A 25,214-nucleotide genomic window follows, 5' to 3' on the forward strand; every position below is an offset into this window, starting at 1 on the left:
TTAAATTAAAGATACTTCAATTTTTTTGTTGAATCGGCTCTATGTGACACAAAAATGATTCTATTGTAATATGACAACCCTCCGTATACTTTTAATATTCCTTCTCGCTGTCTTTTTCCATAGCATGTTCATTATAGACTACAATCTTGGATTTTGTTTGTTGGCTGGATATATTAACGGAATTAAATTTCTTGGTTAAATATGTGAAAGAAGCTGGAAAGGTATACAACCATGGAGGGAGAGGTCGACAAATTCGTTGTGGTTTGGATAGTAGTATTGGCATGTCTTCTTTATTCTTACACAATAGGAACGTTAATCCCCCAAGGAACTACTAGACTTGTAGCTTTGTCCATGGTTACATGCCTCTTTCTATGGCTTCCACTCAATCTAACCACCATGCACCTCGGTGGTTTAACCTCTTTCTTTATAGCTTGGCTTGCAAATTTCAAACTTCTTCTCTTTGCTTACGGGAAAGGTCCCCTTTCTTCAAATCCACCAATCCCATTGCTGCGCTTTGTCCCTATGGCATGTCTACCAATAAAGGCCGTTCATACTCCATCTACTTCAAGCCCTGAAAGTTCGACTCAAGTGATCAAGAAGAAGGTGAAGAAGATATCTTTATTCAAGATCCTGTTGTTTGGGACGTTACTTAAGGTGTATGATTATAATGAATATATTCATCCTAAACTTAGGATGTCTTTGTACTGCTTCCATATCTACTTCATGCTTGACATAGTACTAGCCATGGTTGCATATGTCGCTCGAACCCTGGTGCAAATGGAACTAGAGCCACAGTTCGATGAGCCATATCTAGCTACTTCCCTCCAAGACTTTTGGGGAAGAAGATGGAACCTGATGGTCACTAGCATTCTACACCCAACCATATATGATCCTGTTCGTTCCATTTGTATACGCTTGGTGTCGAGGGAATGGGCATCACTAGTTGCAATCTTTACCTCGTTTTTAGTTTCAGGGTTGATGCATGAGTTCATCTTTTATAACATTGGAAGGCTGAAACCTACCGGCGAAGTTACTTGCTTCTTTTTATTACATGGAGTATTGGTGAGTGTTGAAGTTGCCATCAAGAAAGCAACAAAGGGAAAGTTACATTTCCCTCCCATTGTGTCTCGACCTTTAACGTTAGGATGTGTCCTCACTACTTGCTTTTGGTTGTTCTTTCCACCTTTTCTACGGTTCAAACCGGATGTTCGTGGATGTCAAGAAAGTGTTGCGTTTTTAGAGTTTGTGACCAACGGTCGGCTAATAAGCCCTGCTAATGCTTCATGCCCGTATCTACTATAAGTTAGGTATGTAAAATACACTTCAATAAGGACAAATTAAATAATCTTTTTAATTTATAACCACGATGTATGTTCTCGAGAAGACGACACCAGGAAGCATAGCAAATTAAAGTACGTAGAATGTTGACGAAACTTCCCAAGTCCTATTGAAAGCGACTTAGTGCGTGTTAATGTAAGGAATGTGAAGTTTAAGATATGATGATTTTTGTCGACATGTGAAATTTCCAAAAATGAATTAATTGGATAAAACTTATTTTGAGAATGCTAATTTGGAAAATTAGTTAAATAACAAAAGCTGGAAATTAGATTGATCTTCTCGTAAACTTCGATCAGCCATGGCGACATGGATGGTCGACCATGATGCAAAAAGTCTTTTCATTTCTGTGACAATGGTCAAAATTATGGTTAGTTGTGGTACAACACCACCGGTCTTATGGACTTGAAAGGGACTCAATAGCAGCCAACCAAATAAAAGCACCAAAATATTTCCTCCTTACCCTATAGACTTGACCGGGCCTTTAGACACAATAACAATTATCGAAATAAAACATCACATTACACTTCAAGATATGCCGACATTAGCGGCGACGCATGTTGCCGCAAAAGATAAAGGTTGTCGCCGCTAAAGGTATTAGCGGTGACCTGTCGCTGTAAAAACGTCACCGCTAATGCTTCGTCACTAACAGTGGCGGAGCTTCAATATTTCATTTGGGGGGGGGGGGGGGGGAATATATAATTTGTATAAACATTGGTGAACAGGGGGTCATAGTCAAAATTTTATATTTTTGGGCTAAATATGTATAAAGTTAAAGCACTGAGACTATTTATGCCAAAAAAAATCAGGGGGGCTATGAAATATTTATGCCAAAAAAGTTAAAGCTAAATATTTCAGGGACTAGCCCTATGAAAGATCCGCCCCTGGTCGCTAATGCTCAGTGAGTCGCCGCTAATACGAAGGTGTCGGGCTATTGGTTTGTCGCCGCTAATAACTTCCGTCGCCGCAAATACTACGCCGCCGCTAATACTGTTATGTCGCCGCGAAAAGAAATTAATTTTTTTTTGTTTATTTAACATTAAAAGTATAAAAAACAATATAACATTTATAAAATATGGTACAATTTTATAAAAATATTAATCCATAAACAACCAATCCAAAATATAAATCCACAATCCAAAATATTAATCCATACAACCTAAAGTATTCTTCCAAACAAAACATTTCATAAAATCCTAAAGTAGTTACTCGTCCTCATCACCCCCATCATTTCCTTCATTATTATTTGGTGGTGGCAATGAGCAAAACCACTCTTCCAATGGCGCAGAACAGGTCGGGTCCTTTGTATAAACATTGGTGAACAGGGGGTCATAGTCAAAATTTTATATTTTTGGGCTAAATATGTATAAAGTTAAAGCACTGAGACTATTTATGCCAAAAAAAATCAGGGGGGCTATGAAATATTTATGCCAAAAAAGTTAAAGCTAAATATTTCAGGGACTAGCCCTATGAAAGATCCGCCCCTGGTCGCTAATGCTCAGTGAGTCGCCGCTAATACGAAGGTGTCGGGCTATTGGTTTGTCGCCGCTAATAACTTCCGTCGCCGCAAATACTACGCCGCCGCTAATACTGTTATGTCGCCGCGAAAAGAAATTAATTTTTTTTTGTTTATTTAACATTAAAAGTATAAAAAACAATATAACATTTATAAAATATGGTACAATTTTATAAAAATATTAATCCATAAACAACCAATCCAAAATATAAATCCACAATCCAAAATATTAATCCATACAACCTAAAGTATTCTTCCAAACAAAACATTTCATAAAATCCTAAAGTAGTTACTCGTCCTCATCACCCCCATCATTTCCTTCATTATTATTTGGTGGTGGCAATGAGCAAAACCACTCTTCCAATGGCGCAGAACAGGTCGGGTCCTTTAGTATCGTTTGCAGCATTTCCAACTACAAAGAAAATAAAATATATTACCAACATATCATAATAGCATTATACTTTCCAAAAATTACCAAAAAAAAAAAAATAATAATACCAACATATCTAACTATAACTAACATATCATTATAGTATTTTACTTTCCAAATACACTTAAACATACGTCATTGTACTTTCCGAAAATTACCAAACTATAAAATATCAACATATCATTATAGCATTATACTTTCAAAAAATTACCAAACTACAAAATATCAACATATCAAACCATAACCAACATATCATTATAGCATTGTACTTTCCAAAAATTACCAAACTACAAAATATCATCATATCACACCATAACCAACATATCATTATAACATTCTACTTTCCAAAAATTACCAAACTACAAAATGTCAACATATCAAACCATAACCAACATATCATTATAGCATTCTACTTTCCATTATAGCATTGTACTATATATACTAAACAAACAATTACCTGTGATTGTGGTGGTTCTTGTGTCATCAGTTGTTCCTAATCGTACATAGACACAACAGTAGGAGGTTTACGCCCAATGCCTCTGATATGTCCGTGTCAAACACCCAATATTCTTTCAAAACATTTTCTTATATCACTTGGTCTTAGACCGCCTGCTGCAGAAGAAGCTTGTGTTTGTTGATTGATCTCCTGGAGTAAAGCATTTTGTATTTTCAAAAAATAATAAACATCATAAACATTAGATTACTAAATACCCTTGACGATATAAGCACTTATATGAAAATAAAAATTAACCACTTACGTATTTTTGCTCGACTACAGGACTATAAAATACCCCTTGGCGGTTGGAATTAGCCTTACGGAATGCTTCGATTCGAGTGATATCCTATTTAACATTAAAAATTAGAATAATTATACTTCAAATAAACATTTAAATATATCATAACTTACTTCTTTGAAACATGCATTAATGTACAGGCTCGACCCCCCTCTGTTTACAACTACTTGTTTTGCACAGACTTCTGTGTTTGACGCCGAACTCCTTAAAAATTCGGGCATTTGAAAATGTTCGACTGCCTTCGCCCAATTTTCAGTTGACATACCCTTGGGGGTTTGTTTAATGCCATTGGGATATCTGCAGGCCCCCGATAAGCTTTAAATATGAATGGGCTTTACTTTTCCAGCCTCTGTAAACTTTTGCAAGACTCGAATAAATGCTCTATAGCAATTGAGCACGCTTCGGATCCAAGTTAACCTTATCCAAATCAAAATTATTCTACAAATACAAAAAAGTTAGTTAATTAAATAACAATTATAACTAAACTTAAAATATTATCTAAGTTACCTTTAGATGCACAACTGTTGCATTCCTTAATACGTGGGAAACATTGTCCCAACCAGATACATTAAATGGGACGTTGTTCCACAAATACCTACCAATTTCATGTGACAACCAATTAGAAGGCTTCCCGGCAGGGGAATATGTGATCTCCCTATTGAAATCCAAATGCACGGGCTTTCCCTTGTTTGCCTGTATCCACTTCCCTAGCTTGATGTTCTCTGACAATCCCTTTCTTTTTTTGGAAGCTCGATTGAAAAATTCAATTAAAAATATTAGTCACGATAACTTATAATAAAGTAATAAAAATAGCTAATAAATATATCATAATAAAACTTAACATCTTGTTCATGTTGTCCGCGACCAAAGCCTCCTGGAGGTGGTGGAGCCCTAGCTCCATCACCACCGTGTCCATTTGTTGTTGACCTTGATATACATCAACTTTGCTAAAAAATAAAGGAAAATAAACTTACAACTAGGATATAACTTGGTTTCGTCTGCCTCTAACAACTGTTCAAAATCATCATCAAAACCGCTACCCCCTGTATCTGAGGTTCCTTCATCGAGGTTGGTATCATTTTCTCTCAACTCCCACATAACATCGTCAATAACACCAACTATCTCGTTACTTGGTGATATGACATATACAACCGGAGGAATTAAAGGTTCATCGTGATATATCCACGTTCCGTATGACCGACTGAAACCATATATACGAACATGACATCTCATTGCCTTCGGATCCATGAAGTAACGATTATCACATTGCTCACACGGACATCTGGTTTCACCTTTACAATCTAGGTGTAACATGGATCTCTTGACAAAAGAGTCGAGTCCTAGCTGGAACTCAGGAGATTGACGATGTGGATTAGTAGTCCATCTTTTATCAATAGACATGATGCAACTGAAAAAAAGTTTAGTGTTTAAGGTTTACTCTACGGGAAGCAAAAACCAAGTAGACTATTCATAAAGTTGATGATTCAAAAAGTATCCCCAACACGGGAACACATGAACAAATAATCAGAAATGGATAGAGTATTCACAAAGGTAGGATTCTAAACCCACTTTTTGAATACCTTATCTCATATGTGAACGTGTATTACACGATTGTATGTTTAAGAAAAATTCGGAAACATTTCCCCTTAGCTCCCAAGCATATATATATATATATATATATATATATATATATATATATATATATATATATATATATATATATATACCCGAGGAGGAAAGAGAAAATGACAACCAGATATTTCTTAAACAAACAATCATGTAATACATGTTGACATCCTAAATGAGATAAAGTATTCAAAAAGCAGTCCAAAAACGGGGACAACCCGAAATTAATTTCTAAATCAATTTTAGGCGGGTATTTCTACGCTCTTGATGATTATGAAGAAGAAACTTAAACTAAAGTACGATGTTATGACAGAAAATAAACAAAAGTATAACGTTATAATTAACAAAAGTTTCATAATTTTGTTAATTATAACATCATACTCTTGTTTATTTTCTATTACATAATATTATGGTTTACAATTAATTTAATATTTTCTTTTTATTGATTTTTTAAAACTTATTTAACTTTATTTTATAATTAGTTTAATTTGATTTTATTATTAAATTAATTTAATTATAATATTAATATTAATTTGATTTTATAATTAATTTAATTTGATTTTATAATTATAATTATATTTATTTTATTTTAATATTAATATTAATTTGATTTTATAATTAGTTTAATTTGATTTAATAGATAATTTAATTTGATTTTAAAGTTAACTTAATTTAATTTTCTAATTAATTTAATATTTTCTTTTTTGTTATTAGTTTAATTTTTTAAACTAATTTTATTTTATTTTAGTATTAATATTAACTTGTTTTTAAAACTAATTTAATTTGATTTTACAATTAATTTAATATTTTTTTATTAATTTTTAAAAATTAATTTAACTTTATTTTATAATTAATTTAAAATTATTAAAAGTTCATTGCTATTAATAACCTAATTAAGCTAAAGTTGTAATGACCAACATTAAGTCACTAACCAAAATTAAGCACGTTGCTATACAATACATTCAATTCCAATTTTCATTTCATTTTAGACATACAATACAACTTTCATATTTCAATTTCATAGTTTATATAATTAAGCATACAATATATCCAATTCAAATTCCAATTTCAAACAATTAAACAATACATCCAATTTCATACAACCATACTTTATAGCACCTACCATTTTAGACATCTAATTTCAATTTCATACAAATGTATACATCTAAATAAAAACTCAAACAAATGTATACATCAAATTTCAATTTCATGCCTAATTTCAATTTCAAGACAATACGCCACATTGAGCATAAACATAAATCTGAAAAACATATACAAAATGTTGCATAAATCTAAAAAAACCTATATAATCACTCAAAATGCATAAACAATTTCATACCTCAAAATACATATATAATCACTCAACCAAACAAAAGCTGAGAATTATACTACACATTCATCACCCAAAATACCATGAAAACAGAAGAATAATAGAAAATAAATAGGAATTCGACCTGGATGGTTTGGTCGCCAGTAATCGAGGTGCACGTCGCCGGTAATGGAGGTTTGGTCGGCGGTGATGGCGGTCAAATCGACGGTGATGGCGGTCAAATCGGCGGTGATGGCGGTCTCCTGGCAGGAATCGACTGCTGGAGGGTGTTGGATGGGTGCTGGATGGTCGAAGGAACTGAGTCGGGTGGGAGTTTTTCACAGAAGACACGATACATAGAAAGAAAGCTGAAGCGGGGGGTTATCTGTGAAGACCTTTAGCGGCGACGGACATTAGCGGCGACGCAAAGGTATTAGCGGCGACGTAGAGGTATTAGCGGTGATACCCTGGAGGGAAAAGTAAGCGCTTTTTTCGTGCCGTTACAACCCTAAGATCGAAAAACAAATCGGACAGATGGGGCTCGTTTGATGCGGATCACTGTTATGTGACCATTAGCGACGACATGTAACGCGTCAATTACATGTCGCCGCTAATGCCATATGTCGCCGCTAATGCCCTCATTTCTTGTAGTGGTAGCCTCTAGACACATTAGCATCCAAGAAAATTGAGAGAGCACCAAAGAGCCAGACTTTAAAATTATGGACAACTAAAGCAATGAACTTAATCTTGAGAATCATCAAATAACATCCAGGACCGGTCCAAAGATATAGTGGGCCCAGGGCGAAAAGAAAAAATGGGCCCCAAAATCAAAAATAGACAAACCGTTATAAAATTCACTATTAATATTAAAAAGCAAAAATGTGACCACAACATTATAAAAAAACTAATTTAAAGAAAAATATTTTTCCTACAATTATTAAATAAGTTGATTCTTTTCTCTCTCTATATGTACCATATATTCTAAGAATTTTCGGCCCCTTAGAGACATGGGCCATGGGCAACCGCTCGGGTTGCCCACCGTCTGGACCGGGCCTGATAACATCTTAACTTCCGATACCAACTTTCTTGAGTAAACAACAACAATGCATGGGCAAAAGTACAACATGCGAGCACACTCCAAACAATGAAACGAATAATCCCAATAAACACTACCAACACGTATGCCACGTTTCCGCATCACCAAAAAAAGAAAAAAAGAACTCACACAAATCTACCCACCCAAATCTATTCTTAACAGGAAGGGGATAGCTACCATGCAAAAAAGTATGCTCCAACATAGATATATCTCCTAACGTAATTTCTAGACCTATTGAAAGAAAACCCAAACCAAACACACACAACCGTGAAAAGGTATACAACACCAAGGCTACATACACCAAGATTACAGAGATACGCCCTACCAACGAGGCTTGAGGCAACCGAGATTCTATCTAAGAACACCCACCACAAAAAAAACAATATACTTTTAGAGGCACCCAGTGCATCCAACGGAAAGATGTAGAAGCATCATCTTCTACACCTTCGGCTTTGGCTATAAGACTTCTAAAAGAGCGAACTGAGAATTCGCCCTTTGAGCCACCTAACCACTTCTATCTGTCTCTTGAATCAGAAAAACTAAAATTGCAGCCTTATGTTTCATTTCTACGCCAAACTCGGCTGCCTAGACAACTCCCATGAACTACCAAATCAATTCTAAATTTGACCGACCAGAACATCTGTTACCCATTCCTTTTTTGACTCTCTTATATATAAACTGTAGTGGTGTTGATTATGATGGCATGTGCGGAATTAGAAAAGATCTAGTGAATCATCATGTAAACTCAAGAACACAAGGAGTAAATACATCTTGTTAAGCTCTAATTAGATCTTGAAAGAGTATACAAATGGGTTTGTACAAATTTCTCTCTCTAGTCTAACACTCCAAAATGATCATCCCTAAATATGAGTGTCACTCACTTCCTATTTATAGGAAAGACAACTCATTTACACATACAAGAGGGTAAGCCTAAAACATTACATCCAAGAGTGACTTTGCACCCTAACATTCTCCCCCTCAAAGTTAGGATTGGATGTCCCGGCTTCAGTCTCCAACGAGCTAGCGCGATCAAGACCAAACTCCCCCTTGAAGTAACACCGGTCTTCAAATCTGCAAATCAATATTCGACAAACCCAAGAAGCTTCGAATACCTATCATTCTACCCCTTTTTATAATAAAAAAATGATTATAAAACCCATTAAGGGTGAGAAGCGCCCGAGGAATAAACTTCACAATACTCCCCCTTGATGTGTACCAAAAATGAATCACCAAAAATCTTGCACGGAAAAACAATCACGAAAAAGCCTCAAAAAATTTCCAATTTGTGAAAATTTTTGACTTTTTGGGTGAAAGTTGCAAGATTTTCCAAAAACCGGGTAAAAACTGTCAATAACAGAATTATGCAGGGACTCGTTGCGCCAAAAATAGCCGAATATGCGAAACTCTACCCCATTTGCGAAACTGGGCATAAAGCGTAAATTCGCACAAAGGCAGGGACTGAACATGAAACTTCTTTCCATTTCTCAGAAAATTACCCCAATGTCGAAATTGGGTCATTTCTGCCAAGTCTTCGAAACATCAGGGATGTGAAACGAAAAGTCTGTATTTAACACAAACTTTTATCCCCACTTTGAAGTTGGTTACGTTTTGCTATTTCTTACAAAGTCCAGGGGCTCAAAACGAAAAATCTGTTTTCTTTCTCAATTCTCTTGTACCAGTTACGAGCATCAATTTTTGATTCCATTATTCCCGATTCCAATCTTCGAGCCTTGACTCCAACCCATCGAAATTAACACAACCAATCTCCCATTTCAAAACTAAGTCTTCGAAACCATCGACATCAAAACTTTGACTAGTTTCAGAATTACTTCAAGACCAAATCGAATTTCAAAATTCAATTTTGACTAATTTGACTCCAAGACTTCAACACCTTTCGACTTTGAATCAACGCCATTTGATATCGAATTCAAAAATCAGATTGATCATTCACATTCGATTCCCAGTAATCATCATTTGACTCCAATCAAAATCGAATGAACAACGACTCCAATTCAAACCAATCCAAGAACACAAACTTTGACTTTTTAATTTTGACCCTTCGATTGAAGGGTCAAAATCAATGGAATCACAATTGACTTCTTAGAAACGCGTTTGACTTCAAGCACGAGATTTTTGACACAGACGAACAACAAAAATCAATGAAATCACAATTGACGAAGACTCAATCAACAAATATTAGTAAAATCGAGATCGATTTTAGGCTTTGCTAACTCACGCCAAGTGAGATTTCAATCAAAATTGATTCCATACGAATTAAAATCGAAGAACATCGATTATACTTCTCGGTCATTTATTCAATCGATTCTAAACATGTGATTTCAAGCAAATATGTGTTGATTACCAAGCAACAATGCTTTCTAATCCAGTGAGAAGTATACAGAATTTGATAGAAAGAAACGATTGAAACGATTTATGCTCAAGAAAAAATATATTTTGATATGGGCTTTCAACTCACATCAAATGAACAGTAACTCGATAATGCATTTCCGATTACAATGGAATGAATTTTGGGCTCAAATCAAAATTTGAACAGTCTATGTATCACGTAATTTGGCTTAATACAAACAAATTGTGAATCGATGAACAGTAACATAATGATTTGAGTTTGGGCTTGATCTAAAAAAAATTGTTTGATCAACAATGGGGTTTGAAACGAAATAGATCCAACGAATCAAGACGATCGAAAATGAAAAACAAAAAATACGAATTGAATTCATGGACGTTTTGGAATCCATTTGAGAATTTGTGATACCTTTTTGACGAATCGAGTTCCATTTTCAACGAATGAATCAAATCTACAAGATCTTGGTTCTTTTGTTGGAATGAGAAAATCTCCAATTTGAACACTGTACCACCCACTATGCGTGATGTACAACTTGTTCTTCGTGTTCTTCAACGATCCAAGAACATCTTCAAAAGAACCACCAACACTTTTGGGTTTTGACTTCAAATTCAATACAACGTTTGAAGATTGTTGCTTTGGAACCCAAATTTGCTTCACGAATTTCGGATTCACAACAACATTCGACGATTTTTGTGAATAAACCCGCTTGTTCTTCCGTTTAATCTTCTTCTTATTTTTCTTTCTCATCTTTTTGTATCTTGAAGACTTGATTTCACGAATAAACCCACTTTCCACAACATCAACTTTGTGAATTTGAATCAAATCTTTTGGAGTTTGATACTTGTAAATTTCTTGGATCACCGACTTCCGATAAGGAATCATTCCTTCAAACGAATCACAAGAACACAAAATATCATCGGTTTGAACTCCAATCGAGCAAAAAACTTTTTCATCATGAGAATCAACTTGAACTCCTTTTTCTTGAACATCAAGAACATCAAGAACATGATGATCATCAAGAACATCTTCAACAAACATAAGAGCTTGAAGATCAACTTGAACTCCTTTTTGACTCTCTTATATATAAACACCTCTTTCAAAGGCATGTAAGACAACCATTTATGCTTCCAAAATTAAATTTGATCAGCCTTCCCCATAACTCTTTTGATTCAAACATTAAAAGATACTTCAAACTCCAAAAGGTCACCACTTGTTTGGGTGATGTGTATCCAAACACCTTTCAGAGTTATTTTTTTTTCATTGGTGTAATATCAATTAATGAAAGCTTATGAAATGCAATGATAGCATGCTTCAAAAGAGCACGCATATTCATTGTTAACCTTAATGTCCACTTTGCTAATAATGTAGTGTTAAGTGATTTAAACTCACCGACAATGATGTCCAACGGTTGGATTACAATCAACAAGAACATAAAACAAATCTAATAGATAACTCTAAATGGAATTTTAACTAATAATTAAAAATTGTCTAACAAACAAAAAAAAATGAAGTACATATAAAGACGAGAAGATAAGTTTTCTTCCTTAACCTTAGGATAACATAATTTTTTAGGTCAGGTTTGAGGTCCTAAATGATCCCGAATGGCTGGAAAATACCTCATGGTAAAGCAAAGCGATGATTTTCTTAATTGACCCATTTTACATGTCATGTCCGAATTTCTTCCAATTCCAAGTTATCAGATCACTTCAGCAGATTTGTTATTAATGTCATCACACTTTCATTCCTATTGGTGCTAACAGCATCAAAACATGCATTAACACTTATACCATGATTTTTTGGCTTTAATAGTTTTTTTTCCCTTGCTACATAACATATTTTATGGTTACCATCCTTATTCCCCCACAAAAATCTCTTTCTCACTCCTTTAAGTACAAAAATAAATTTTTAGAAGCCATGAGGATAAAAAAATAATAAAGTGATAAACTATATAATATCAATTTAACAAGTGTAAGTTTATCTCTAAAAGAAAGATTTTTCGTTTTCTAATTACTTAACTTGCACTTGCATTTTTCAATAATTGCCTACAAATTCATGGTAATTTTTATGTTGACTTCTATTTGTAAACCAAGATATGTGAATGGAAATAAAGAATGTTCACATCTAATAAGACTCGCAAAATTCACCAAATTTCTTAATTCCACCCACTCCACAAAATTTTCTTTTATTGAGATTGATTTTGAGACCGAAAGTAATGTAAAATCATCTAAGTAAACGATTAAAATTAAGGAAGTTCACCATGCACCACTCACTAGCGAACATAACATCGTCTGCATACATAAGAAGTGAAAGCAAAGGGTCATTATTAAGAAGGGTTATGTCTCCAGATAGACGAACATTGTAAGCTACCTTCATTTTCATATTTAAACGTTCGATAACTATTATGAAGAAAAAGGGTGAAAGAGGTTCACCTTGCCTAACCCCTCTACCAATAGAAAATTCCTTCATAGGTGTCCCATGAGTAAAATAGATGTATGTGTCGATGATATATAGACACCTAAAAATCCAGCTATGCAATCTAATGCCAAAATTCATTTGTTCCATCATTATATCCAAAAACTTCTAATTCAATAAGTCAAATGTCTTGTTGGAGTCCACCTTAAAGAAAAAAGTTATTTGAATTTTTTGCCTAGCTGTACTATTCGTTAATTATCAACGAACCATGAAATACGCCTTTCCTTTTATATATGTCAATTATGCTTTGCCAATGACATTCTTAGTCACCTTTGTTAGACGATTAACAAGTATATTTGAAAGAACTTTTGTGCATACACCCTCTTAAATTAATCGGCCTATAATCCTTTAAAATGAGTGGATTGCTTGTTTTCGAAATTAACAAAATAGTATATGTATTACTGCCCCTCGCGATATTTTCGGTCGCTTTAAATTCTTTCACAAAATAGAGAAAGTCAAATTTGATTACCTTTTATAATTGTTTTAGGAACTTGAAGGTGAAGTTATTTGGCTCCAAATCCTTGTTGTTTCCACAACAACATGCTACTTCCTTTATTTCCTCTATAGTGAACTGTCCCTTAAGTAGGTTATTGGTTTTGCTAGAAATTTTTTTCAAAATATGAGCAGACAAGACTTGGTTTAACTGCAACATGTTTAACTGCTTTTTAAGAGAAGGATGAAAATACTTGAGCTTTAATCAGAATTGGATACATGAATCGTACATCCCTAATTGACAGATCCTTAATCTGATTCCTTTTCAATTTACCTTTAAATAGACCATGGAAACATTTGGTATTTTCGTCTCCATCTATATCCCACTTTACTCAAGATTTTCTTTGAATATCATTCTGATTATACGATTCATCCAATTTCTTATATTTAATATTTTTGGGGATGTTAATGGACTGATCTCAGTTTGCAACTCTAATTCTTCAATTTGTTTGGAAAGCACCTAAAATTGTTCTTATTCCTAAGACTTTATGTAACATCTAATTTCAAGATGTTTCTTGTTTCAAAATAGTAGACAGTTATTTGATCAAGAAAGGGTCTCTGGTTTCAAGGGATGAAGATTGGACCTTAAATGAATGAGGTTCTTGGGCTAAGAGTATAAGTCGTTGGGTAAAATGTTGATTTTTAGGCTGGAAAGCAACTTGGTCCATTGTTGAATTGGCAACCTCGACCCTTTGAGATCATCCCTTAACCCAACCCTTTGAGATCATCCTTTAACCTAACCCTAGCCACCACGACATGAAAGCTGGGCAACTCAAGCCCACTTTGTTTTTAGGCTTTGAGTGCATACTTAAAAGATTTCACCTCCATATTTTTAGGTTATTTGGAAGCCTCCACCCTTTGAGATTATCACTTACCCTAACCCTATCATCTATAGTTGATTTTGAGCCTTTTCTTTCATTTTTACGAAGCTTGAATACTGTGAAGTTTTTATTTGGTGCATGAAGGTGTTGTCCAAGTTCATATCCATCAAGTTTTCCTCATCTTTAGACCTTGGTAAGCATACAACTTTCACTATATGTTTTTATCTCATAGATCTAAGTTTTGAATGAGCTTATAATCATTTTTGGCCCCAAATCTTTATGCTCTTGGAGTTTGTTGAACTTCATTGCTCCTTAATGTTGTATTATTCTTTTGTACCTTTCATGTTGGGGAAAAAGGACCATGCATGGGTTCTTTTGAGTCCATGCTGAAATTATGACCTTTTGGAGAGATAATTGGACTTGGGGTTTGAGATCTTACTTGATTTATTTATGGGAACGTATAAATTTGGAAACTCTATCGATTAAGACCATTGTATGATTCAGATATGAGGTTTGGAGGTCCTAGACTTAATGGATTAGGTCCTTAAAGTTGAAGGTTATTAAGTCGGAAAACACAACGCGACTATATGTGGGTCACAGCTCAATTTCATAGAATTCCCGACTATTTTTTCCTTTAATGGTTCGCGACTTGATTGGTCAAGGTTCACGACGTGATAGCCATTGACCATTGACTTTGACCTTGACCGATGACTTTTTGACCAGTTTGACTTTTGGTCAAACTGTGGTAGATTTGACTATTTGAATAAGATTGGTCTCAATTTGGCATTAGGTAGCTAATGTTAGTTATTTCTGTAGCTGAGATTGCTCTTGGGCTTCTACTGTTTAGCTTAGGGGTGTTTTCTCACTATGGTATATACTTCAGTATGTATCCTTGTGTGCTAGGATCTGGTTAGGATGTGATGGGCTTTGGGAAGCTTAAAACAGTTCCTTTTATAACACAAATTATAAATGAAAAACAGAAGAATTTAAAATAAATAGTTTATTTTAGACCCTTTTTAACAAAACCACCAAGAGGATCCAAATACATGAACTAGAAAACTTATAACAATATGTAGGATGTTACGAAGACAATCTTTATAGCCTTTGATCCCACTTCGAAGTGGGGAGTTGATGAAGATAGCAAAAACTCGAGATAGAATTTCTCTATAATGTTCCACCATCAAGAGTAAGGCACTTTGCAATGCTAGTTCCCATCTTCTATGAAGTACTCCTTACGCCTTAAGTTCTTAATAAATTAAGCATTAAAGGAGAATGCAACATCCCAAATTTCAAGACCAAAAATTTCATTTTTAATTTAAAGATTCATAAAACAGATTACTGAAAATGCCATCAATGTTATCTCATAACATGAAAACCATAAGTCAACCATCTCAAAAACATATCATAGGAAAATAATGTCAGAGTACAAATCCCAAGAATCTCATGCGCGGAAAATCGTGTGTGCGATACGCTGCTATCGTACCGGATCCTTTCCATTCGAAGAAGAAGGACGTGAAACAAAAACTGAAAACTGTAAGCACAAAGCATAGTGAGTTCCCCCATCATACCACATACCATACAATAACATAATGTCTAACATGTCTGGGTACTGGACTACCCCTTCAGTCTCTTTCAACCGGTAACTGCCTAGCATATCAGGGTGCTGGCCTGCCCCTTCGGTCTCTTTCAACCGGTAACTTGCCAAGCATATCAGGGCGATGGCCTACCCATTCGGTCATTTCGACCAGTACCTCGCCTAGCATATCAGGGTGCTGGCCTACCCCTTCGGTCCTTTTGACCGGTATCAGGGACTATTTTATCCCCTACTTCTACCATATAACATCCTAGTACATAAACACATAAGTCATATAATGCCTAACTTATCAGGGTGCTGGCATACCCCTTCGGTCCTTTCGACTGGTACTGGGGCCTATCCTATCCGTCCTACCACTATCACATAATATCATAGCATACTAGCACATAAAGCATAACAGATAGTGGTATACCAGATAATTATCACAAAGACAATCATCTCTACTATAACTCTTACTAGTGGGTCGACATTGGTGCCTTTGACCCACTTCTACTAGAAGGTAACTCACCTCAAATGTCGTGTAGTAGCTGAACTGTCCTCGGCTCTGGAATCAACTCCTCTCGAACTCCTACACATAAAAATCTCCTTTAATTACTCTTTCATACCCATAACCCTATTAAGGGTTAGCTCTGGTCAAAGTCAACATCCTAGTCAAAGTCAACATCATGGTTGACTCAACTCGCCGAATTGGTCCATCAACTCGTCGAGTTCCATGATCAATAAAACCCTGGAAATCTCGATCCAACTCGTCGAGTTCTTTCATGAACTCGTCGAGTTCCTCCTCATAACAGAGTCGGGGCATTTCACTCATAACTCGTCGAGTTCCTCCTTGAACTCGTCGAGTACTTCAATCTTGAAAACCCAAAAACCATAGCCAACTCGACGATTCATCTCCTAGACTCGACGAGTTTGATCGGTAACAGAAAAAGGTTGGGGGACCACGACCCAACTGGCCGAGTTGGATGAACAACTCGTCGAGTCCCCCTTGGTCTAAATCCATCCAGTCACTTCCAATCGAGTTCAATGCTTCCAAACCATAGATCTGGTCCCCTAGGACTAAGTTACCACGTAAATTTGGTAACTTTACGTTCATGCATGGTGTCATGAATCTAGAAACAACAAAACTAAGCTATATAAAAGATCTAGGGCGTGGGGAAGGGCCGAAGCTTGATAAAGCTGGTAACTTTAAGCCTCATAAGCTCATGAGTGCCTAGGTCTGAAGTCACAACTTCATGATACACTTAAATCTCGAAAAGGACTCCAATATGACCCAAAAGTGACAACATACTACCCTAAATGAAGATCTAAGTAATAGAAAGCCAAGGTATTAACTTTATACCTCAAATGAGTTAGAAATGCAGCTCAAACTCCGGATCTACTATCTTCCTCTTGAATCCCCAAGCTTCTCCTTCCTTCTCAAGCATTAAAATCACAAAGAACACACAATAGTGGCTCAAAAACACGCAAAAGTGGATTAGGGTTTCGTGGCTAGGGTTTGAAGTGATGGAGGCTGCAAATGAGGCCAACCTTTGGAGGTTAAGGTGTTTAAATAGGGTGCAAAACCCTGTAAATTAGGGTTTTACTCTGGCAGTCGTACTCGTCGAGTAGACTTCAAGTCCCGCGTCCAAATTCCATTCCTACTCGATGAGTTTGGGGCCTCCAACTCGTCGAGTCCCTTTGCAAAAATGAATAATTTGATTTAAAATACATACCAGGATACGGGTGTTACAAATCCCCCCACTTATTTTAGACTTTGTCCTCGAAGTCTGCTGCGTCTGGGAATAGCTCTGGGTAGTGCTCCCTCATCTCGTCCGCCGGCTCCCAGGTCCATTCCGAGCCCTTGCGGTGCTGCCATTGCACCTTCACCAACTCAACCCTATTGTTTCTTAGATCCTTCGTCTTCTTGTCGAGGATGGCTACCGGTCGCTCGATGTAGTTTAGGCTGTCATCCACCTGAATATCCTCTAGATGCACCACTGCAGAGTCATATACCAAGCACTTTTGCAGCTGGGAGACATGAAAGGTGTTGTGGATCTGACTAAGCTCGGCTGGAAGAGCCATCCTATACGCCACCTTGCCCACCCAGGCTATAACCCTGAAATGACCAATTTACCTGGGGCCCAACTTGCCCTGCTTCCTAAACCAGATGACACCCTTCCAAGGTGACACCTTCAGGAGAACCATATCTCATACTTGAAACTCCAGGTCTGAACGGCGCTTGTCGGCATAACTTTTCTGCCGACTCTGAGCAGTCTGAAGCCTACTCTAGACCTGTTGGATCCTCTCTGTTGTCTTGAGTACCACTTCGGTACTCCCCATGAACCTCTGCCCAACTTCACCCCATCATATCGGGGTTCTGCACTTCCTCCCATATAACATCTCTAAGGGAGGACGGTCGATGCTGGCGTGGTAGCTACTATTATAGGAAAACTCTGCCAAGGTGAGGTAGGTATCCCAGCTACCACAGAAGTCTAATACGCACGCCCGCAACATGTTCTTCAAGGTCTAGATGGTCCGCTCCCTATGACCATTCACCTGGGGGTGAAAAGCCGTGCTAAAATGCAGACGAGTACCCAACTCGTCATGAAATTTCTTCCAGAATCTGGAAGTGAACCGTACATCTCGGTCAGAAATCACGAAAAATGGCACTCCGTGTTGAGCTACTACCTCCCTGATGTAGATGTCGGCCAGCTTCTCCGCCGAAATGCTCTCCTGGATCGGAATGAAATGGGCACTCTTGGTCAATCGATCCACGATGACCCAAATCAAATCCACTCCCCGTGCGGTCCTGGGAAGTTTCGTGATAAAGTCCATAGTAATATCCTCCCACTTATACAGAGGGATATCCAATGGCTACGTCTTGTTGTGAGGCCTCTGGTGCTCTGCCTTGACCTTCCTGCAGATCAAGCACCTCTCAACGTACAAGGCTACATCCCACTTCATGTAGGGCCACCAATAATCAGGACAAAGATCTTTATACATCTTTGTCCCCCCCCAGATGGATGGAAAATATGGACGTGTAGGCCTCCTCCATCAGGATCTGGCGCACACCGCCTGCGTATTCGGGGTGTACGCTGTTGGGTTTTGAGCATTCTAACACTTCCTAAGTGTACATGCAACCCTATTAAACCTTGGATCTATGTTTGTCTAAGATACATGCAAAATATTATTTTCCAAGGTTTATAACCTATCTAGCATGGCATGGGGTACTTTTAACCATAAAAGAACTAGATGAATTACATACCTTTTGTTGATTGTTGATTCCTTGGAGTTTGAGAGCCAAGCACCAATAATGTGAATGCCTCAAATGGAAATCACAAATCACCACAAACTTGGAAAATGTATGAGAGAGTATACTAACTCTTAATTTTGGCCACCACACTTACACACACCTTAGTGTTTTTTCATGCAACATAAGCTTGTTTATATAGTGTACATGGTTAGGGTGAAACCCTAATAACCCATGTCTTTTCCTCTTCCAAGGATCCATGGGTAAAAGCTCCATGGATCATCCATGGACTTCCATATAAGCTTAGCCCATTCCCAAATGAGTGTTAGCCCACACTATATAAATATAATAGCCCATGATTTAATTAGTCTTCCTTTTAATCACTAAATTAATTCATAATTAATTCAAGATTAAAACTAATTAAGTAACATGACTTTATATTAATATATTATAACTTATAATATATTAATAAATCGTAAGTATACAACTCTCATAAAATTATCCATAACTAGTTTGGGTGAAGTGCAACCCAAATGGACCATGCCGGGTCGGGTCAAGTATATACCAAATAAGTTATGGACTTAGACATCTTATCCAACAGACTCCCACTTGGATAAGTCTAATAACTGTATTTGCCTATATTACTTCAGGAACCAACCGACAATCGTAGCTCTCGAAAACTCTTGTGAACTATGAAGCGCCATTTTATATAAGTGATCATATAATCCTCTGCTCTCATGATATCAGTCGGACAAATACATGGAACAATGTCTTACTTATTGTCTAGCAGTTGTTTCTCGATTTCCGATTTGTTTGACAAAGAACTTAACTGAACACATCAATTTAGTTCTGACCGGGCCCGGTACATGGGTCAACACAAAATCATCGAGGGGCCCAGACATCGCTTCTATTTCTAGAAGGAATAGATAAACTTCGACTCATATGCTTGTTCTACTACTTATTGAATTGCACACAAAGGCACGTTTTATAACATCAAGTTACTGATGCGTTTACGTGCAATCAATGCACAACCAACTCATAGGTAACAACTCATATCTCTAGGTTTGAAGACTTATATGATATTACCGTCTCACGATCACTCGAGATAAATTCCATGAAGTGATACAAGTGAGCGTGGGTTTATTCCAATACTCATAACTTATGAGTACTCATGAATGTTGTAGCAACCATTGCTATGGCTAAACACCTTTAGTCATCTACAATCCCAATTCATGACAATCTTGATTCATACCTACTTCCGACGTATGACTGATTGTGGAGGTTTGAATAAATTAATTATTCTGGAAGTCAAAACATGCAAAACTGAAACAATAGTAAATAATTGACAATGATAGTAACACTTTACTCATAAATAAATCACAAATTTTATTCATCATCAAACGTCGATTACATTTTACAAGTTTCAGAAAAGGCTATCTAATCTATAAAACTAATATCGTCCCTCAGCCCGATGCGCCTCGCATGCTGCAAATGCTTCACCCTCGTCAGTCCCTTCGTAAGGGGATCCGCAGGGTTCTCATCTGACGATACCCTCTTTGCCACGAGGAGTCCCTCTTCTATCTTGTGTCTTATGAAGTGATATTTTCTGTCAATGTGTCGGGATCTGCCATGATCTCTTGGTTCCTTGGCTAAGGCAACCGCACTATTGTTGTCACAGAAAATCTCCATAGGCTCCTTAATAGCTGGTACAACTCCAAGGTCTCCGATGAAGTTCCTCAACCATATCGCCTCCTTTGCCGCTTCACTCGCTGCTATGTACTCTGATTCACAAGTCGAATCAGCTACAGTCTCCTGTTTGGAACTCTTCCAAGTGATTGCCCCTCCATTTAAGGTAAAGACCCAGCCCGACTGAGAGCGGAAGTTATCCCTATCAGTCTGAAAGCTAGCATCACTATACCCTACTACTCTCAAGTCATCACCCCCACCAAGGGTAAGGATCCAATCCTTAGTCCTCCGCAGGTACTTGAGAATATTCTTTACCGCAGTCCAATGAGCCTTGCCAGGGTTCCCCTGATATCTGCTGACCATGCTCAAAGCGAAGGCCACATCAGGACGAGTACAAGTCATAGCATACATGATCGAACCAACAGCGGAAGCATAAGGTAATCGACTCATCTCAACTATCTCATCTTCTGTACTCGGGCTCTGAGCCTTGCTCAGTTTGGCATTGCTTTGGATCGGTAATTCTCCTTTCTTGGAATTCTGCATGTTGAACCTTTTCAACACCTTATCCAAGTAGATACTCTGACTAAGTCCAATTAGTCTTTTACTCCTTTCTCTTAATATCCTTATCCCTAGGATATAGGTAGCTTCTCCAAGGTCCTTCATAGCAAAGCACTTCCCAAGCCAGGACTTAACCTCCTACAAGGTTGGGATGTCATTTCCTATGAGTAGTATGTCATCCACATACAGTACCAAAAAACTAACTATACTCCCACTAGCTCTGACATACACGCAGGACTCATCTTCACTTCTTGAGAAACCAAACTCTTTGACCTTCTCATCGAAACAAAGATTCCAACTTCGAGATGCTTGTTTCAATCCATAAATGGATTTCTCAAGCTTGCACACTCTATTGGGGTACTCTGCACTGACAAAACCTTCTAGCTGATTCATGTAAACATCCTCAGCCAACTTTCCGTTAAGGAAAGCGGTTTTGACATCCATTTGCCATATTTCATAATCATGAAATGCAGCAATGGCTAGCATAACCCTAATAGACTTAATCTTTGCTACTGGTGAAAAGGTTTCATCATAATCAATTCCATGAGTCTGAGTGAACCCCTTCGCAACCAGTCGAGCCTTATAAGTGTGCACCTTCCCATCCATGTCGGTCTTCTTCTTGAAGATCCATTTGCACCCGACTGTCTTACGGCCTGGTACATTGTCAACCAAGTTCCAAACTTGATTGTCATACATGGACTGTATCTCGCTGTCCATAGCCTCCTTCCATTTAGCAGACTCTGGCCTGCCATGGCTTCCTTAACACTGTTAGGTTCATCCAGATTTACCAGTGTACTGTCACTGATAAATGTATCACCTTCCGTAGTAATATGAAATCCATAATAAAACTCAGGTGTGTTCCTAACCCTTGTGGAACGCCTCGGAAGTATAGACTCGTCAGCTGGATCAACATGAATTTCCTCCTCAAGTTGATTGCTAGTGTCTGAGGTTCCTTCACCAATCGAGTCTTGAATTTCTTCAAGGTCAATTTGCCTCCCACTGTCTCCTTGACTTATAAATTCTCTCTCTCGAAAGACCCCTCTCCTAGCCACAAAGACCACATTCTCACTGGGTCTGTAGAAGAGGTAACCAAAGTATTTTTGTGGGTAGCCGATGAAAATACACCTTTCACTTCGAGGTTCGAGCTTGTCATGAGTCTCGCGCCTCACGAAAGCCTCGCAACCCCAAATCTTGATGTGGTCCAAATTGGGAACTTTCCCAGTCCACATCTCATGAGGTGTTTTGGCAACCTTCTTTGTAGGGACTAGATTAAGGATGTGGGCGGCAGTCTCTAAGGCATACCCCCAAAAAGAGTTTGGTAGCGAAGCTCGACTCATCATAGAGCGAACCATGTCCAACAAAGTTCGATTACGCTTCTCAGCTACACCATTCAGCTGTGGTGTCCTGATGTTCCAGATCCCATCCATGAAGTTGGAACCATCAAAGATGACCCTCCCACAAAGGTTCATGAGGGAAAAGGAGCCAGTAGGGTTAGAGCCCGAAGCTTTGTTGTTGGAAGACATCTGAAAAGAAGAAAACAAGTTTAGATTAGATATATCGAATCCTTAATAATACACCCAAATGTAATATTAAGGCTAGGATCCAACACAATATATTATAACTTAGAAGAGGGATGCCGTAATCTAAGCTATAATATATTTGAAGGTAGGTGAATGACAATTCACCAATTTCCACCATGAAAACGAAATGAATTATTAGGTTTAATTGGTTTTGAAATTCCTAGATTCCTTTGAGATTCATTGAACTTTTCAATGGCATGTTTCAATCTCGATTGTGCCCTTCAAGTTTTGTGACTGGGATGCCGAGGATCACAAAACAAGGTGTGAATAACCATGCAAATTCACTTGGTACCCTTAATATTATCACCTAATCAATGTGCCGGTTAACCACACACGCTCCACCGATCTATGATAAACATTAAGTCACCCTTCGTGATTCTTACTAGTCCAAGTTAGTGTGCCGGTTAACCACACACGCTCCACCAACGACTTGGTAAGGTACAAAGTGTGAATTTCATGGGTTAGCACCATATTCACATTTTCCTAAAGTAACTAAGATTGGGAATTTATAAAAGGTTTAGTTACTTTATAATATTCATCATACTTTTAATGAGAATTTATAAGTCCTTGTCCTACCCGTTCGGCTAACGACCCTCCACCAGTCAAGCAAACGGTGGGTGAGAGTGGACACCCATTAAGTTGCCATTTTATAGGCAACAACCTTATACCCACCTTATAGACTGGCTTCGTGAATGAGGCGTACTAGCGGTAAGACGACTTTGATCTTATACATATATATAATAATTAACCATTAATGTTATAAATAGTATAAGGGTTGAATTTTAACTTTTAAAACTCTAAGGGTTTGGAATTAAAGTATATTAAAGTGTGTGTAACTTTACAAATTCCAAAACTTGAGGACAAGTTTTGAAACTATTTAAAACTTTTCATTTCATAACTTATGAATTAAAGGTTCATAAAAATGAAGACTCTTCATTTCCATGTAACTTATGTGTTTTAAGTGTGTGTTTAAAAGAAGTGACCTTTGGATATCCATAACTTGAGGACAAATTATGGACTCCATTAAAACACATAAATGATCAAGAATTAATCCTAAACAATTCAGCAAATAATTCCTATCATCTTCTAAATTCATAAGAACATGAACATGATCATCAAAGTTTCAAGAATTATATGAACACATACAAAGCATGAAATTTTGATATAAGCTATTGTAAATGGATTAGAACAACCATTACACCAACTAAAACAAGTTTTAAATCACCAAAACAGTTTAGGGTAATGTTTCTAGTCCATTTCCAGCAGCAAAAGTCGAAAATCTGCATTCTGAGGCTCCTACTCGCCGAGTGCACGAACCTACTCGGCGAGTAGGATGAGTTTACACATGAACTCGGCGAGTCCCCCCATGGACTCGGCGAGTTCATCAGTCAGACAGCAAAAAATCGACTTTTTATCACTATTTTGCATCAAGTATCAAACAAACAAGCCTAGGCTCTGATACCACTGTTGGGTTTTGAGCATTCTAACACTTCCTAAGTGTACATGCAACCCTATTAAACCTTGGATCTATGTTTGTCTAAGATACATGCAAAATATTATTTTCCAAGGTTTATAACCTATCTAGCATGGCATGGGGTACTTTTAACCATAAAAGAACTAGATGAATTACATACCTTTTGTTGATTGTTGATTCCTTGGAGTTTGAGAGCCAAGCACCAATAATGTGAATGCCTCAAATGGAAATCACAAATCACCACAAACTTGGAAAATGTATGAGAGAGTATACTAACTCTTAATTTTGGCCACCACACTTACACACACCTTAGTGTTTTTTCATGCAACATAAGCTTGTTTATATAGTGTACATGGTTAGGGTGAAACCCTAATAACCCATGTCTTTTCCTCTTCCAAGGATCCATGGGTAAAAGCTCCATGGATCATCCATGGACTTCCATATAAGCTTAGCCCATTCCCAAATGAGTGTTAGCCCACACTATATAAATATAATAGCCCATGATTTAATTAGTCTTCCTTTTAATCACTAAATTAATTCATAATTAATTCAAGATTAAAACTAATTAAGTAACATGACTTTATATTAATATATTATAACTTATAATATATTAATAAATCGTAAGTATACAACTCTCATAAAATTATCCATAACTAGTTTGGGTGAAGTGCAACCCAAATGGACCATGCCGGGTCGGGTCAAGTATATACCAAATAAGTTATGGACTTAGACATCTTATCCAACATACGCATGGCGTACTCATGCATGAAGGATGTGGGCCTTGCATGCGTATACCCGACGAACTCCTTAAGTACGCAACACATATGTTGTTCAAAC

At 37.1% G+C, this 25,214-nt stretch overlaps 1 pseudogene; it reads left to right on the plus strand.

Moving 5' to 3' along the window:
* Positions 1-231: 231 nt before the first annotated feature.
* Positions 232-1,499, plus strand: LOC145116786 (acyl-CoA--sterol O-acyltransferase 1 pseudogene; annotated as a pseudogene).
* Positions 1,500-25,214: the final 23,715 nt, after the last annotated feature.

This window comes from Lactuca virosa, chromosome 5, assembly GCF_052849685.1.
Source record: "Lactuca virosa cultivar CGN04683 chromosome 5, Lactuca_virosa_CGN04683_v6, whole genome shotgun sequence".
Classification (NCBI taxonomy): Eukaryota; Viridiplantae; Streptophyta; class Magnoliopsida; order Asterales; family Asteraceae; genus Lactuca; species Lactuca virosa.